The sequence below is a fragment of the Sceloporus undulatus genome, chromosome 9 (genome assembly GCF_019175285.1).
Source record: "Sceloporus undulatus isolate JIND9_A2432 ecotype Alabama chromosome 9, SceUnd_v1.1, whole genome shotgun sequence".
Lineage (NCBI taxonomy): Eukaryota > Metazoa > Chordata > Lepidosauria > Squamata > Phrynosomatidae > Sceloporus > Sceloporus undulatus.
Window position 1 is genome coordinate 18,572,545 of NC_056530.1, and position 6,815 is coordinate 18,579,359.

The window sequence follows — 6,815 nt, forward strand, 5'->3', positions numbered from 1 at the left end:
AGCTGTAAGATGCTTAGGCTAAGGTGAGTCTCTAAGGACTGGTTTTAACCTCCACAAACAGCCTGTGGTTTCTTCATTTGCTCTGTGTGTGAACTGTCTCTGTTGAGAAACAGAGCATTTCTGTGATGCTGGATCTGACCTGACATACATTCAAAAGCATGCAAATCATCACTTGACTCTGCAGTAATCAAGGGACTAGTATGGATATTGTAATATAGGCCCCAAAGTATCCAAAAGAAAGAAAATTCCATAGCTGGGCAGAGGGGCAACTTCTGAAATCATTGCTCCATATGCCATCATTTTCCAAAGGTGCAACCCTGAATGCATTACTATGAAGACATGGTTGTTAGAGATTTTTGAGAGGAAGTGCTATTTTTGGTAAAATTAGACAGCTGATCTCCCCTGCTTGGCTTCCTCCAGATGTATCCATTTGTGAATCCCATCATCCCATACTCTTCAAATATCCTCATTTGACTGCGAGAGTCTGAATAATCCTTTGTACTCCCATTTTTTTTCTTCTGCTTTTAAAATACCCCAGTTTCTCTCTACTTTTCCCACTCCCCCCTTTGTCCTCAATTTACTTCGACTGCTGCAAACTAAGTTTTAAAGTCACCGAATGCATCCAAGGAAGTAGACTTTAGTCTATGAAAGCTCATGCTGCCAACTTCTTTTTTTCAGTTAGTCTCAAAGGTGCTACAAAACCACTCTGCATACTGATTCTACTGAGTAAGGCAGCTATATCTTTGAGTATGAAAGTGTGGAAGTAGTTTTCACTTCTTTAACTCAGAAGCGGGAAGAGGAGAGGAGAGGGGGACTGAATCTTCCCTTTCCCAGTAAACTTGAGCAAAAGCAAACTGCTGCAGCCATTTCTAGTTTATCTGTACTTCCTCATTAATAACTTTTAACCCTCTTGTCCATATACTGATATTTCTTGGCCAGATATAACCCACTTTTAGCACACATTTATGCCAGTGTAATGCACCAACAGACTTCCAGGCCAAAGGTTTTGGCTGCTGGTGCCAATCTGGTGCCAAGCTCTTGTTAAGAAGAAAGCACCAGCATTGTACAGCTACCTTATGATGAAACTAAGAGCTTTGTGTAAATATGCCCCCAGGTGCCAAGTTCCCATTCTGACAGATTTCTGTGCCATTGACAATGCAGTTGACTCCTTTTTGTCTGTCCCTTCTCCACTGTCAGATATTTGATAGTACACTCTTTGAAACAAAGAATGGCACACAGGTGGATGTGGCATTGTACAGAACATTAGGAGCCCATCCATGCTGGCAGGAATAAACTAATGTAGGACCACTTCGTATAGAGAATCTCCCTATGTGTGTGCATGCATGCACACATTAACATTCTTAGTGAAAAGCTCTTTATAGAGATGTACGCTTACATCACTGTATTGGAAAGCACAACTGCAAAATCACAATTATCTACAAGTGCAGAACAGCCCTTTAATCCAAGCAGTTTCACTGTGCAGGTTCCTAGCCTGGGCAACAAATTCCTCCTCTCGGTTTCCTGAGCCTAATGATGTCCCTAAGGCTTAGGGAGCTCATGTTTTGAATGTGAAAGGTTGTCTGCAAAGGTCACACAACTCACCTACCTGGGCTAAGGCACCAGAGCACACACATGTACTAGGAACCTGGCAGATGGCATGCCATTTACTGCTGCCTCTTCTTGGCTTTCTCTTCCTCGATCTGAATGAGAAACAAGTAGGGTTGGAAGATTATCTAGGGCCCATTGCTCAGTGGCAAGGCAGATGGTTTGCATCTAGAAAGATTCCTTATTGCAGAGGAAAGGTTCCACCTGCCTCCATGGCAGTGCAGAGAGTCAGAGAAGACACTACTTGGTTCTATGGACTGACGGTTCGATTTATCATAAAAGAATTTAATGGGTATGCAGCTACAGCAGAGGTGGGCAAGTGAAGCAGGTCAAGGGGCCAACTTTCTGATCTGGGACCCTCTACAGCAGTGATGGCGAACTTATGGCACATGTGCCAGAGGTGGCACGCAGAGCCCTCTCTGTGGGCACATGTGCCATCGCCCCAGCACAGAGTTTGTTACTAGAAAGCTAGAGGGACATGGCACTTTGCAATAAATAAGTGGGTTTTGGCTTGCAGTTTGGTCACTCGGCTTCTAAAAGGTTCGCCATCGACAGTCTGCATAGATTGCCAAAAACTGGGGGTGGGGGGCTGCCAGTGGAGCCAAACTGACAGTGTCTGGAAGCACGATTCTGGTTTTGAAAAGCACTTTTAAAACGTTTAAGCAACACAAGGGGCCCAGCAATATATTTAAATGATCAGATACTGATTCCAGAAGCTTCTACATGAGGTGATTTACCTTTTGGGATGGGGAGACAAGAAAAGGGCAGTCAGAGGATTATGGAAAGGTGTCATTTTTGTCTGCAATTGCAGTGCATGTGTGTTTGTGTGTGGGGGGGCAAAACAACCACACAGCTGCATATTTATTTCAGGATCCATAAGTTGGAAATCCTGACCAGGAGCTGGAGCAACCAGTGGTCTGGCATTTCAACTCAGAATATTACAGCCTCTCCAATTTGTCCGTTTGTCCCTGTTTTCCATCTCCTTCAGACATTTTGGGCAAAAAGGAGACTTAATAGACTTAAGACCCTCGTGCTGCATGGTTAGATCTTATTGGCTAATGCCATTTTCCATTGAAGGATGACAAAAATGGAGTACCCTAAACTTCCCCCTTGTATACAACTCAGTTTCATCTGCAGCAACTGAAGAAGGCGGAAGCCAAAATGTTTTGTTCATTTTACATTTTTCAGCTCCGTTCATTAATCACATCTATCTACATATATCTAGCTCCTTGAATTTGTCAGGCTTGGTGCTTATTTATTTGAATGGAATACACTGCATAATTGAACTTTAATGTTTCATGATTAATGATGCCACTAGGGCCTTCATTCTCTGATATCACAAAGGATTGTTCCTAGCTTTCAGGTTTTCGGTCCTGAGATTCCAGGGATAATTTTGAACCGACAACTCTAGTTAGGGGGCCAGTTCCACTTGTAATGGCAATGGGGTGGTCAGCGCAAAGATAAGACAATGACCCGGGGAGGGATATTGTGGACAGGGGTGCTGAATATCTCCACTTTGCAGCAATTCCAAAGCTACAGACTCAGGTGTTACATGCAATTACTTCTGTGTAGGTCACCAACAAGATTCTGGCAGTAATCCTGTTTCTAGTGTTCTGGCAATGAGTGCCAGACTTATTACAGAATAAATAGTAACACATACACAGGACGGAGGCATCAATTGTTAGAGGGATGTCCGGATAGAGCTAGCTATCTTTCAATGCCTATACTAATTTCTAATGTGCATGTCTACTAACCTCTTGTTTGCTTACTTTCCCACATGCCCTCTCATCCTGAATCTCCTCTACCCTCCAGCCATATTTTCTCTCCTCCACCACACCCTGTAGTAATCGGTAAGTAAAGGTATTTTATATGCCTTATAAAGAAGACAAAGCTTGCATCTTTCCCTGCCAGACTCCGTGTGTATGGAGGTGGGCATGGGACTGGTTGTTGCTCAGCTTCTGCCATGTCACCTCTGCTGGAGAGATCCATTACCATCTCTCACATTTCCCAATAGCCCTATGGTTTGTAGAAATACAAAAAACGAAAAGAAAAAATATATAAGATTAAAAAGAAAAACTTTACAGGGGATCCACTTCCACAAATAGGCCACAGAAGATTAAGCATTGTTGGTAACTATGGGATTTTAACTGAGTTTCAAAAATGTGGGGGGGGGAGGTAGAAGATAATTTGGGGAGAAGAGTGAAATGGAATGGAATATCACACAGTGCAACATTCTTTAACCTAGAATGTACATTCTTTTAGAAAGCCATTTTCTCCTGCTTCCTATTCTGCATTAGCAAGTTTCACATCCATATGCAAACGGCATCAAGTCTCAGTCTAAGGGTTTGGTATTATCTTGTGTGAAAAATCACCTTATGGCTATTTTTGCAGGATCTTTAAACAAAAGAAAGAAATCTCAGCATGAGAGAAGGAATCCCTGTATATGTTTGGTTCTGCTGCTGAGCGCAGATGCCAGCAGAAATGTTTCTGCGGATGGGTGGGCAAAGTGTGTCTGTGTATATATATATAATATGCAAGCTTAATTACCACATTCTACTGTCCTGAATCCAGGGCAGACCCAAGACATTTTACTGCTTGAGACAATATCATCTCTCTCACTCTCTAGTAAACTACCCAAGGGTTTTTAGCCACTAAAGCAAAACGTTAAATAAATTAAAATTCCACAAATTCCTGAAATAACTCAAATTTTACAGCCCTTTCATGACACCCCAATGCAGCTTCTTGAGACAGCTGCTTCACTTTACCCCAGAGTAACAGAGCTGGGTTTGGGAGGGTACACCGGTCCCTTCCCAGTAAACTTGCCCTTCCCAGGAGACTCAGGCAAAAGCAAACTGCTGCAGCCCCTCCTAGTCTTTATGCAGCCGTGCCTCTACATTTGTGGCTTTGATTTTTGCAAATCTGATTATTCATGGATTTGATTCATATGCTCTCTCTAGGAATCTCTAGGTCATCCATTGCAACCTTATAGTCAATGCTTGCCAGAAGTCACACCAGAGGACCTAGAAGTCCCTAGAAAGAACACTTCTCTAGGCAATTCTATGGTCAACTTCCAGCAGATGTTGACCACAGAGTTGCACTGCGGGACCTATAGATTTCTAGAGCGGTATTCTCTCAGGATAAGAGAATTTGTTTGTGGTCTTCCACTTTCCTGGGGCCCCTAACCCCAGCAACGGTATACTCCCCCCCCTTAATAATTCCCACCCCCCTCTTAACCACACTTTAATGTCACTTCCCCACACATATCCTAGTTTTTATCTGTGAAATCTTGGCAGGTATGGGCTCCTGAATGGCTGGCATTTGCCTACTTCTGCTCTAAACCCCCTCCCTCCCAAATAAACCCCTGAACACAAAGACTATTCCAGAGGAAGATTATGGATTCTGGGTTTCATCGAGAGGTTGCTCCCTGTGCTGTATATTTCTTTCAGCCTGATAAATTTGTGCAAAACCCATCTTGCCTCCTCTGAGAGATACAAGCAAACACCTCCGCAATTACTATCTGTGGTGGCCACAACGAGCAAACTAGTTTAAGATGAAAGACTTTGCAGTTAATGCTATTGAATTCAGTGGCGCTCAACCAGCATCAATCCAAGCACACCGACTTGTAGATTGCGGCGCTCAGATAATAGCTGCCAACTTGTCTGGTATACAAACGAACTCTCTGGCTGTAAATATGTACAGTATAAGGGAGGATGTATTGTTAAAGCCTTGGCATGTTATTTGCTCAGAGGAGAGTAGTCAGTGCCTCCAGGAGTAATGAACAGGGCTGCCGCATGTTTTATGACAGGCTCCTGTGTCTTTAAAGTTGGCACGATCAGAGAGAGAACTTCCCATATTATTTGCATGCATGAAGCACCCAGTTTAATGCCCAGTTAAAGAGCTCATCTGACTGAGCTCCCCTCACTTTTGAGAGAGAGGGGTGCCAGAGCAAGTGAGTAAAGAATAAAAAAGAGCTAGATTTACCAATGCTCTCATTTAGCATCAATGCTATTTCATGGCAGGTTGATGTTCAACAAGTGAAGCTACACTTGTGCAAATTCAGACAGCCATACAGCCACCAAAGCAAAAGCAGGGAGCCTCTTGCAGCTGAAGATACAAATTAAGACTCTTTTTTTTTTTTGGGGGGGGGGGGGGTTGCAATATTTTAGAATAGGAAATTGCTGCTTTTAAAACCCCTAGTTTCTCTCTCTTCCTCTCTCTTTCCCCCTTTCAGTTGATGCAAACTGAATTCAAAGTACAAAAAATAGTTTGTACTCCATTAATTCAGCAAAGGAGAGAAGAGATTCCGGGGAGGACACAAAGTGAGGGAAAGAAGTCCAGGGATGTAGATAGGAGGGACAAAACAATGGCAATGTCCCTCAGATGAGAATTCTGTCCAGCTAATGAAATTCTTTTTAGTCTTCATTCTTTCATCAGAGATACTGAGGCCCTGTTTGCACTGGCCCAATAAAATGGCTGAGCAATGCATGGCCCAAAGCTTGGTTCTGGTGCAAACAGAGCAGACTATTTCTGGCCGGTTCAGAACCTGATCTGATAGGCAAAGTCCATGACAATGGCCCAAACCACTACATTCTCACAAGATTTTACAGTCAAGGAGTACTGGGCATGGTCTTCTGAATCTCCCTTTATTTGCTCTTGCACTGATGCTCTCTTTGCCCTTCCTTGGCCTTTCCTCCATCCTTGTCTTGCCCATCTAATATAAACTGCAGGCCTTCAGGGTTCAGGGATGCACCAGTTATATCTCATTCTGCATTTGCTTCAGGCATTACAGTGTTTAATAGAAAATAACTGTTGGAAGATGGGAGGATGGATGGAGAGGGAAGAAGAGGAGAGAGACGGGTGAAATATCACCCTAGTATTAATCAAATAGAAGGGGGTGACTCCAGAGAGCAGATTTGGGTTCCCATTAAGCAAGGGACAAAACTGAAATGAATAAGACTTGCAAAACTGACCAGTGCTTTCATATCCAGACTGTCCTAATGTGGCAGGGACAGTCCTAATTCTTCCTCTACTTTTTCAGCTGCTGTTAAAATGTTCCAGATCATCTCTCCTTTTCCAACTTTCCCTCTTTGTTCTCAGCTTACTTTAATTGCTGCAAATGGAGTTCAGAGTCCAAAATTATTTTGCACTCAGCTCAGCAAATGGAAGAAGAGGGGAGAGGAGAGGCTCTTCCCAGTAGGCACAAGCAGAAG

General features: G+C 43.2%; 1 protein-coding gene across 1 annotated transcript in view; it reads right to left on the minus strand.

The window, feature by feature from the left end:
• Nucleotides 1-785: 785 nt before the first annotated feature.
• IGLON5 (IgLON family member 5) overlaps nt 786-6,815 on the minus strand; it is a 129,513-nt gene continuing 123,483 nt past the window's right edge. Inside the window, exon 9 of the transcript XR_006100795.1 lies at nt 786-1,700. The gene's annotated coding sequence lies outside the window, so the exon portion shown is untranslated. The remainder of the gene's footprint in view (nt 1,701-6,815) is intronic.